The sequence below is a fragment of the Stegodyphus dumicola genome, chromosome 11, assembly GCF_044657685.1.
Source record: "Stegodyphus dumicola isolate Sdum_Otavi_A_Nest chromosome 11, ASM4465768v1".
Classification (NCBI taxonomy): domain Eukaryota; kingdom Metazoa; phylum Arthropoda; class Arachnida; order Araneae; family Eresidae; genus Stegodyphus; species Stegodyphus dumicola.
The window spans coordinates 112,256,211-112,268,472 of record NC_140778.1 but is presented as its reverse complement, the minus strand read 5'-3'; the positions used below and the strand labels follow the sequence as shown (position 1 = coordinate 112,268,472).

Here is a 12,262-nt window from a genome sequence, read left to right as displayed (position 1 = left end):
TTTGTTTTATGGAAGAATTACTTTTTCCAATATCTACAATTAAAATAATTTCGCAGATTATTTTTCTTTGACTGAAACATGTTTACTATGGGTTGAGAAGTGAATAGAGTGTTTATATCAAACATTTAACTGTATAGAAGTTTGAAAGTGATTTCAAATATCAATACTGCTTATATTTCCTTTCAAAGAAAAACCTTTAGCTATCCCCATTAAATTTTAAAATATTTGCCAGAAACAAGAATACTGCTTGCACTGATTAAGAAAAAGCAGAGCTTTTTGCCAACTCTCTCAAAAATCAGTTCAAGCCAAACGTTTTTCCAGCTAACAACCCTCTGGATCAAGAAATTACGAACTTCATGACTGATGGGATTTCCTCCCCAAAGAATATCACACTTTACCTCTCCACCTGAAGACCTCATGCAGCTCATTAAGCTAGATAAATTAATTACTAATATATTTCCACATATTTGCTTTAATTCCCACATCTAATGATGAACTTGCAAATCAGTCATTTGCCTGATCCATATGGCAAGCCGCCACTGCCTGTCACCTACGATATCTGATAAGAAAAATCAAACATTTATTTAAGAAATTAAAATTTTGTATTATTTCATGTTTCCATTAAAGTAGGGGTTTTCAACGTTTCACGCCTGAGAGCCACATGGATAAATTCATAAAGATCCGCGGGCCACGTGTCTGACAAAAAAATAGTGTAGTCTGAAAATTTATAAAAAAGGGAGCTTTGTTTTGTAAGACTATAACTCATTCTAGCCAAAGATATAGTGTTACAGATTTGCAAATTCAAAATTATTGTCATTCAAAATACAGACAAAATTATGTTTAAACTCTCCCCCCCCCCAATTCACCAGAACTAATACTAAGTTCTGATTTCTTTGCAACAGAACGCTTTTAATTCTGTGTAGGAAATCTTTGCCTTTCTTTTAAAACACTGACAAAATTTATAAAAAAATACCTTTCTGTCAAATTTTTTAAGTCTGGTTTAACCCTTTGCGACACGCATATTTAAAATATATTTTAATCTTTAAAAAAATGCCTTAGAATAAGTCAGATGGACTTACTTAAGTGCCTTTAAGGCTTGAAAAAAATTCTGCGCTTTTATTTTTTACGGTGGAAGGTGGGATACCATTTGTCCCACCATGCAACTAGCACATGTCTTACAGCATATTGGTGTATAGCAGGGAAAAAAAAATTATATGTGGAATGAATAAACAAAATAAAGCGTGCATTCTAAAATATTCATAATAAACACACTAAAATGCATTTTGTACTTATTGCATATATGCATGACTTGTAAAATTTTGCATATGCACATTTTGCATGTAGTATATATTTAATATTTTTAAATTTTAGGAACAAAAGAAAATATTTTCTTGAATATTATTTTAAGATTAAAATTTGATACTCGTACATATGATACTAAATAAAATATTAAAATTGGCACTTGATTCAAAAACATTTATATATGACTAAAATTGAAAAAAAAGTCACTTTCATGAAACTTTGAAAAACATGTTATTTCATTCTTTTGTAAGCATAGAGGCACTTCACATGTTTCACACATGCAAAATGTTCGTCGTTATTCTTTCGATATGCTGCAATATGCACATCTTCTCCTGCTCGTTCTCTTTGGCGTTTTACTTACATTTTTTAGTGTCTTTTCTGGTTGTACGAACGGGTTTTTAGTTTTATTTGAACTGGGGATTTCAGTTTTCTTTTCAGCTCTTTCTTGCCTGCAAGTGCCATTAGACCTTCTGTAACTGAGAGAAGAAAACCTTTCATTGTTTTTACATCATGATCAGGTTCGCGAACAAACTTGAATAAATGTGTTTACTATACTTGCATCTAAAAAGTAAAAAAAAAAAAAAATCATGTGCCACCATTTCTTGCTTTTGCGGTCTATTTCATATAGTCCTTTCAGTTGATCAATCAGTCGACATATCCCATATTCTTATTGTATGAAATAATGCTGTTTGGGCACAGTACTTTTTTTTTTTTTTGTCTTTCCATCTCGTTCCTTTCTATTAATTTCTTTCATTTCAGTTGCCTTTTCCAGGCAAGACAGGATAGAAACGGATCTTTTATCCTTCCATTTTATGCAATAAATTGAATCATCGCTAACTGAAAAGTCTATATATCCTCTTGACATAAATTTGTGGGTAGATACTTCCGATTCATATTTACAGTGCCACATGCATAGATGCATCTGTGTCTTTAAAAAGCGAAACAAATTATGACTACTTCCCTTTCTTCTTCAGCAATAACTTCAACCTCAGTTATTCTCTCCTGGATTTCAATTTCATCTGAATCAGAAACTGACATCTGAAGCATTTGAGTCGCAATCAGATGGCAATTCAGCAAAAAGATCCAAAGCTTCCTGAGTTGTTAATTTTTTCCTAGACATTTTAGCACATCAGAGCATACAACGGATGTAAAAGCGCACGCAATTACGAAAAAAGTAGATGCATAAAAAAAAATTTATGCCAGTTTTACTGTGGATTGAACCAAGACCAAGAAAGAAGAAATGGGGGGGGGAGAAGTAAATGTATATGAGGCTTAGTCTAAATCTGAGTCTACATATTTTATATATACAGTATGTATATATAAAATAATAATAATCTTCATAATATGCACATGGAAATGTAAATTTTAAAATTTAGTTTAATTAAATATTTATTTTATAAGGCAAATGGATAATTTTAAGAAAAAAATTGAAAATTATTTTGAGTTTTCTTTTTCTGTGTGACAAGTGAAATATCTGTTAAGAATCTATGATAATTATTTAGGAAGATCAAATTAGATTCAACATTTCAAACCTAACAATTTTTATTTCATCTTCACCTCCAAACTACACACGTGCACCATCGCGCGCGTTCGACGACTGACTCTCTCCTTGAGAATCTTATGATAGAATTTTGTGGTCTGTAATTATATGCTGCCATCTCTCAGCTGTTCTGGGGTTAAATTGGTATGATATTTTTTTAGACTTTTTCAAATAAGATAAACCACAACAAGAGTATCCCCCCAGTGAACAAGCGAAGTGAGAGAACGACAGTATTTACACATACATAGCATAAACAAAAGAGAATTGGGATGCTGGGTTGTGTCAGTTGCTGAAATCACTTACATACATGAAATTAAATAAAAGTAGAAAACAAAATAAAGTAATACAGGTTAAATCTAATTGACATGAATAAATGAAAATAAAGGTTTTTCAGTTCTGAAATTTGTAGAGAATAATTGTGATATGATGAACATTGAAAATCGAGTGACTCAAGAGTAATTATGATCAAGTTAACCAATTTCTGTGATGAGTCTCTTGCTAAATTTCACAATTCATCCAGATTTTGTGGTTTTGGAATTGTTGACAGAGTTTCCAGTAGTATTTCCTGGGACTTTAGGTTCATGCTCGTGAGGAATTTGTTGTATTTCATCATTATATATGAATGCAGGTTTCACTCTGTCTAGGGAAATATTGCTTTGCCTGACATTTATGGATATTTTTATAACTTTGTCGCTTCGACTTATGACTTTGTGGGGACCTGTATATGGTTGAGTGAGCGGTGGTGTTATTTTGTCCACACGAAGGAAAACATGTGTACACTTTTGCAATTCTGGGTGCACAAAGATTCTTGTTTGGTGATTTTGGTTGGGAAATGGCTTTAACTGCTGCATTTGTGCCTGGAGTTTCTGCACATACTCATAAGATGGAGTTGTATTTTGGGCACTTTGGGAAAATAAATCTGCTGGAAGTCTTAGTGAAGTTCCATACACAAGATCAGCACTTGATGCTTGTATGTCTGTTTTAACAGCAGCTCGAATGCCAAGGAGAACTGTTGGTAATGATTCAGTCCATCTTGGGTTTTCATGGGCTTTTAAAGAATTTTTCAAGACTGTGAAAACGTTCTACTAAGCCATTTGCTTGGGGATGAAAGGCTGTAGTACGAATTCTTGTTGTTCCCATAATTTGTGTGAGCTCACTGAACAGAGGTGACTCAAACTGGCGACCCTGATCTGTGGTGATGGTAGATGGGTATCCAAAGCGGGATATCCATCCTTCGAACAAGGCTCTGCATGCTGTTGCTGCTGTCATATCAGCGATGGGTATCACTTCAGGCCATCTGGTGAACCTGTCGATGATGGTGAGGCAGTACATTTTGCCCTCTGAAGGAGGCAAGGGTCCGATTAAATCCACATGCAGATGAGAAAATCGTGCGTCTGGTGTAGCAAATGTACCCAGAGGTGTTTTTGTGTGTTTGTGAACTTTGGATTGCTGGCATGCATCACAACTTTTTACCCAGTCTTTAATATTCTTTTTCATATTGGGCCAAATATAGCGAGCAGAAATTAATTTGCAAGATCCTGTTGTTCCTGGATGCGAGAGGTTCTGAAAATGGTCAAACACTATTTTACGAAAAGATGCTGGCACAATAGGTCTTGGAATTCCGGTTGATACATCACAGATGAGTTCTGTTGCTGACACTGGGCTGGGCATGGACTTTATTTCTAGTGAATGATTGCTGTTTTGCAGATTTTGTAAATCATCAGCTTTCTGAGCGTGACTAAAGGCTTCAAAATCAAGAAATGAGGAATTTGAGATGTTGTTTATCTCAATTCTGGATAATGCATCTGCAACGCTATTATTAACACCACTGGTATGACGAATGTCAGTGCTAAACTGAGAAATGAAATCAAGTCGACGCCATTGGCGCGGACTGCACTTCTCTGGATTTTGCTTAAAGGCGTAGATAAGAGGCTTTTGATCAGTGAAAATGATAAAGTTCCGACCTTCGAGCATGTGCCGGAATCTCTTCACCGCAGTGTAAATGGCCAATAGTTCTCGATCATAGGTGGAGAATTTTTGTTGACTGTTGGTGAGCTTAACAGAGAAGAATGCAATCGGTTCCCAGTTGGTTGTGTTGAGTTGCATCAAGGAACCATCAACTGCCAGGTCACTGGCATCAACCCAAACACTAAGTTTGGCTCCTGGAATTGGGTGACGAAGAAGAGTTGCGGTAGCTAGTGAATTTTTGGCATCTGTAAATGCCTGTTCGCTAGCCTCAGACCATTGAAGTGTTTCTTTGGGATCGTTTTGTTTAGGTTTTCTGCTCTTTTTATTATTTTTGATACCTTCTGAAAATTTATTTAAGGGTGCTAATATGTGTGCTGCTCTAGGAACGAAACGTCTATAGAAATTGAATAGACCTAAGAAGCGTCTTAATTGAATTATGGTAGTAGGTTTAGGAAAATTCAAAATACAGTCTACTCTATCTTTCAGGGGTTCTGTTCCTTCTTCAGATACTTTGACACCTAAGAAATTTATTGAGGAAACACCAAAAACACACTTAGAAGGTTTAAGGCTAAGGCCATAATTTTGCAATCTTTCAAAAAGTATTCTTAGATGCGAGATATGCTCTTCCTCAGATTTAGATGCTACTAATATATCGTCTACGAATGCATAAACAAATTTTAAATCTCGAGTAACTTCATCGATGAATCTTTGGAATGTGGCTGCAGCGTTACATAGGCCAAATTGCATGCGAGAGCTTTCAAATAAGCCGAAGGGGGTGATTATAGCACTTTTGTGGATATCATCAGGATGTATAGGGATTTGATGATAGGCTTTAATTAAATCAAGGTGCGAGAAAATTTTGCAGCCATGTAGTTCAGAAGTAAAATCTAAGATATTAGGAATGTTATAATTATCTTTTATTGTTTGTGCATTGAGGGCTCTGTAATCTCCTACAGGACGCCATTCCGTGCTGTCCTTTTTAGGGACCATATGCAAAGGTGATGCGTAGTTACTTTTTGAAGGACGAATGTGGCCTAATTCTATCATATTTTGGAATTCTTCTTTGGCGATTCGTAGGCGGTCTGGGGCAAGACGTCGTGCTTTAGCAGTGACGGGAGGTCCTGTGGTTTGGATGTGATGCACTACTGTGTGCTTAATTTCTTGGTCAGCACGGGGTGGTTTTGTGATTTCTGGAAATTCTAATAATAATTTATGGTATATACTGTCGCCAGATACTGTCTTTATTGAATGTATTGCACTAACTCGTAAACTGCATTTAGAGCCAAGATTAGTGTTACTGTCGATTAATCTTTTTGTGTGGAGGTTAGGCATCAAGTTGAAATTATACAAAAAATCTGCACCAATAATAGGGGTTGAAACACTGCCGACAAGAAAGGTCCATCTGAATATGCGTCTTAAACCTAAGTCTAAGGAGAGATTTTGGCTAGTGTAGACGGAAATTGGTGTAGTGTTTGCTGCTGAAAGGGTCATTTGGATGCGATTTCGCCTTTGCAATGCTGTTGCTGGAATTATAGATACGTCAGAACCCGTGTCGATGAGGAAGTTGACATTTGTGCGCGCATCTCTAACAAAAAGGCGACGAGAATTGGAGGGCAAGGATGTAGTCGCCGCTATGCCTCGCCTGGGCCGTTTTTTGAAAATTTACAGGGCGGGGTACACTTTATAGCTCTCTCACCAAATTTAAGGTGGTACCAACAGGTATCAAACTTGTTTTTATTTTGAGAGGGGCTGCGTTCTCTTTAGCCGCGATATTTATTCTGACTACGAGTGCGGCGACGATCACGCGAGATATTATCGATTCTTACGTGCAATTTTTTTATCTCTGCGAGTAAACGTTCTTCAATGGAATCTGAAATATTAGCAGAACAAATATTTGTGGCACTTACCGCTACAGGAGATGGTGATACATCGATGACACGATCCGCAACTTCCGCAGCTTTATCCAAGGTTAAAGGCGTGTTCGCTGCGAGTATCGACCTGTACGAAACTCGGGATATGCTGTAAAAACAGTTAGCATTAGTTCATCGGAAATGCTGTATGACTCAGCGCGTCGTCGCATTATGCGTAAGAGTTCACTTGGCCAGCGATCTCCCAACTGTTCGCCGCCGAGGAGTTTTTTCATTTCTTGATGCGTCGATTCTCCGCACCGCTTGATTAGCTCAGTTTTAATGTGATTGTAAGGATCCGTGGAGTTGGGGGCTTTGATTACATCTCTCACAATTGATGCGGCTTCGGCGGGCAGGTGCGAAACAATGTAATTATACTTCGTGCGAGACTCCGATATCGCTTTCGGTGTTCCCAATTCAAATGTTGCTTCGCACATAGTGAACCATAGTGAAGGATCGGCGAAGTTGTACACAGGTATCTTTACTGCTCCGATTATTGCTGTTCCTTCAGTCATTTCCAGTCACGTGGCTAAGTCCCAAGTAATATGTAAAAAAAAGAGGATTTTTTTTTTTTTTTTTTCCGTGCAAATATTAGTTTAAAACAATAACGCTTGGTTGCTGCAAGGCCGGGTCACCATTGTTAAGAATCTATGATAATTATTTAGGAAGATCAAATTAGATTCAACATTTCAAACTTAACAATTTTTATTTCATCTTCACCTCCAAACAACACACGTGCACCATCGCGCGCGTTCGACGACTGACTCTCTCCTTGAGAATCTTGGGATAGAATTTTGTGGTCTGTAATCATGTGCTGCCATCTCTCGGCTGTTCTGGGGTTAAATTGGTATGATATTTTTTTAGACTTTTCCAAATAAGATAAACCACAACATATCTAAAAGAAGTTACTTCATCCTTATACCAAGCATTTTAGGCCACTTTCTGTGGCACATGTTTGCATGATTCCTGAGTTTTGCAGAATTACATAGTTGTTGTAAAGAAAATAAACAAATCATTTAAAAAACAGTGCAATGAATGCAGTAATGTATGAATGGCAACATGTCTTTTGACCAGGTCTGGCACTAGTAGGAATTTATTCACTCAGTGGCTAAATATATTATGCAAATCAGATCATATTCACACTACATACCTAGGAAAGGAAAAAAGTTAATTCCCTTCCAGTCCTACTATTATTTTTTGTAATAAAATATTATAATTGTGTAACCAGTTTTTCATAAATTTCAGATTCACATGCTTCACTAAACCATCTAAAAGACCGAGACAAAATTATTGTCATTCAAAATACAGACAAAATTATGTTTAAACTCTCCCCCCCCCAATTCACCAGAACTAATACTAAGTTCTGATTTCTTTGCAACAGAACGCTTTTAATTCTGTGTAGGAAATCTTTGCCTTTCTTTTAAAACACTGACAAAATTTATAAAAAAATACCTTTCTGTCAAATTTTTTAAGTCTGGTTTAACCCTTTGCGACACGCATATTTAAAATATATTTTAATCTTTAAAAAAATGCCTTAGAATAAGTCAGATGGACTTACTTAAGTGCCTTTAAGGCTTGAAAAAAATTCTGCGCTTTTATTTTTTACGGTGGAAGGTGGGATACCATTTGTCCCACCATGCAACTAGCACATGTCTTACAGCATATTGGTGTATAGCAGGGAAAAAAAAATTATATGTGGAATGAATAAACAAAATAAAGCGTGCATTCTAAAATATTCATAATAAACACACTAAAATGCATTTTGTACTTATTGCATATATGCATGACTTGTAAAATTTTGCATATGCACATTTTGCATGTAGTATATATTTAATATTTTTAAATTTTAGGAACAAAAGAAAATATTTTCTTGAATATTATTTTAAGATTAAAATTTGATACTCGTACATATGATACTAAATAAAATATTAAAATTGGCACTTGATTCAAAAACATTTATATATGACTAAAATTGAAAAAAAAGTCACTTTCATGAAACTTTGAAAAACATGTTATTTCATTCTTTTGTAAGCATAGAGGCACTTCACATGTTTCACACATGCAAAATGTTCGTCGTTATTCTTTCGATATGCTGCAATATGCACATCTTCTCCTGCTCGTTCTCTTTGGCGTTTTACTTACATTTTTTAGTGTCTTTTCTGGTTGTACGAACGGGTTTTTAGTTTTATTTGAACTGGGGATTTCAGTTTTCTTTTCAGCTCTTTCTTGCCTGCAAGTGCCATTAGACCTTCTGTAACTGAGAGAAGAAAACCTTTCATTGTTTTTACATCATGATCAGGTTCGCGAACAAACTTGAATAAATGTGTTTACTATACTTGCATCTAAAAAGTAAAAAAAAAAAAAAAAAAAAAATCATGTGCCACCATTTCTTGCTTTTGCGGTCTATTTCATATAGTCCTTTCAGTTGATCAATCAGTCGACATATCCCATATTCTTATTGTATGAAATAATGCTGTTTGGGCACAGTACTTTTTTTTTTTTTTTTGTCTTTCCATCTCGTTCCTTTCTATTAATTTCTTTCATTTCAGTTGCCTTTTCCAGGCAAGACAGGATAGAAACGGATCTTTTATCCTTCCATTTTATGCAATAAATTGAATCATCGCTAACTGAAAAGTCTATATATCCTCTTGACATAAATTTGTGGGTAGATACTTCCGATTCATATTTACAGTGCCACATGCATAGATGCATCTGTGTCTTTAAAAAGCGAAACAAATTATGACTACTTCCCTTTCTTCTTCAGCAATAACTTCAACCTCAGTTATTCTCTCCTGGATTTCAATTTCATCTGAATCAGAAACTGACATCTGAAGCATTTGAGTCGCAATCAGATGGCAATTCAGCAAAAAGATCCAAAGCTTCCTGAGTTGTTAATTTTTTCCTAGACATTTTAGCACATCAGAGCATACAACGGATGTAAAAGCGCGCGCAATCACGAAAAAAGTAGATGCAAAAAAGAAAAGAAAAAATAATCGTGAGTGCTGCCATCTATTGAGCGGAAATTCAAGTGTGTGGTGGGACAAATTTTAACCCACTTATTTCAACTGCAAAATTAATGTTATAAAATATTGAATACAATTAAGATTTTTGAAAATAAAGTACTTTTGAATATTAAAAAGTATCATACATATCATAAACTGTATACCAAAATTTTTAAAATATTGAAAAATGCGAGATACAGGGATATCACTCTTGTGATCCTATTTTGAATATTTTTTGCTTATAAACTTAAGCCCTGGTATAGTAGTAACATCTACTGAGAAAAATAATAACTAAAATAGATTATTTTTAAAAGATTAGAAAATTTCTAACGGAAATTGCTAACTGAGAAAATAAATATTAATTAGGTGGGACATATATTGACCCACCATGCCGCAAAGGGTTAAGTAATTTATTATGCATGAATTGCATTCTTATATAATTTTTTAATATTATAAAAGCTAATATAATATAGTACAGTCAAAAGTCGTTAATTCGGACACCCGTAATCCGGAATGATCTATAATCCGGACCTCAAAGCTACAAACTTTCTGCGCACGCGTCGTGTTGACGCATGCGCGTAAGACCTTTACGGCTGCGAATTTGCGTGTGCGCGTGCCCAAAATACGTTTACGAATGCGCGTTTAATGTATAACGGACGGGATAAGCTAAGCTAAAATTATCTAATTATCTATTTTAGTTAATGTTGCAGATTGCGTAGTTCCTTAATCTTCGAATTGGAGCAATTTTATAAAAGTAAGCTTGAACTTTCGATTATGTCAAACATAATTTCTGATATGTATTTACTAATATGTAAAGGATATACAAAGGGAAAGTATCTTTCGGAGTCCATTAAACAAAAAGTGGAATTGCTGCAAAAAATGGATAAAGGATAAAGGATTTGTTTATCTAACCATTCCGAAATCTGTTTATCAATTTCACGCTGCTCTGCGTGTGGGGGGGGGAACGTGGCATATCCTTTGGATAAAGGCATATCCTTCTTTTATCTAAACTTTAACGTTTGTTTACCTAAACTTTGTTTATCTTTAACGCCGCGGAGCGCAATGAATTGGAAGTTGATCTGTCAACACTATCCTTATCTTAAGGGCAGATGTTTTTATTTTATTTGGCTCATAATTGCTTACTAAATGTGGTATTTCCTCTCGATGTACTCCGGCTTTGATATGATTTAAATCAAATGCCTCGTCATTATAATTCGCTTCCAATAGCGAAGAAAGTGACAGAGGTTATTGAAAACGAAAAAATTTCGATTGACAAATTAGTCGGTATTCTCGACACAGCAATTATAGGACTTGAACAGCGGAACTTTGTAACTGAACAAGGAATTATGTCTGTTTATGGAATTAAAGAGAATGTATTATCACATAAAAAACGAAGCAACTTAAACAACTTACACTGAAAGAAATATTTAATAAAGTAAACAAATAAATATTAAGCTTTTTTTTTTTTGTAAATTTTGATACCCTTTAGATCATAATTGTTCTTTATTTCGTAAATTACGGTTTCATATTTTTAATTTTATAATTTCTGCATGCCATTTTACCAGATTTAAACTGATGATCTATAATCCGGAAAAATCGATAATCCGGAATCGCTGAAGTCCCGACGAGTCGGGATTAACGACTTTTGACTGTAATATGCAAGACTGTCTGAGTTTTACTCCAGTAAAGTATTCATCTGAGAATTTATTACAAATTTTATGAAGGTTGATGATATATTTTTATTTCAAATATTTTATTTCACTTTTTTAAACATGAAGTGGAACAAAAATTTCATATTATTCATGACATTATTAAACTACCTTCTCTATGGTTTTGCTGACCTCAGAGTATTGAGCTAATACTTTAATTCGAAAGCCTCTTATACTATTCAGTCACTTATAAATTACTCCTTTTATCCTTAATTAATTTAAATTTTAAATGTTGGCATGTCTTTTGTGTAAAGCTTAAACTGTAATTATATAATTTCAACATTTTAGGCATTTTAAATTTGTGTGTGCATTAAAACAGTTGTCAAAGCACACTGTTATAATTCTTGACACTATATTTAAATACAATTCATCATAGAAAATTTTTTAAAGAAAAAGTTTATTGTGTTAAGGCTATTGAAAATCTATACAATAATTTTTTAGTAAAAATCTTTTCCTTTATGCATATAATTTCTAAGTAAATATTTTTGTTTTAAAAAATCGTCATGTTTAAGAAATTATTAAATAGATGCAAAGTAGTTTATGAAAAGTCAGTTATTAGGTTATTAGAGGAAGAAAATTTGCGTGGCACAATATATAGAAATGTGTAAATCTTTTCTGGGAAAATTTTAATCAATTTAATAATATCAATGTTTGTTGAAAAAAAAAAAATGTCATTTTATTATGAGGAATGGAAATAATAAAATTGTATGCTTTAATTTGTGCATTTTCTTATTTTTATGTGCAGTATGTACTAATTCTGTAAAATATAAAAACATGACTGCACTTAGTTGAAACATGACTGTTTAAGGAAATCGGTTGTTTTATAAAAATTTG

At 34.3% G+C, this 12,262-nt stretch overlaps 1 protein-coding gene across 2 annotated transcripts in view; it reads left to right on the top strand.

The window, feature by feature from the left end:
* The window catches only part of LOC146994249 (charged multivesicular body protein 5-like), a 574,371-nt gene that overhangs the window by 120,866 nt on the left and 441,243 nt on the right, over positions 1-12,262 (top strand). The gene's annotated exons all lie outside the window — the stretch shown is intronic.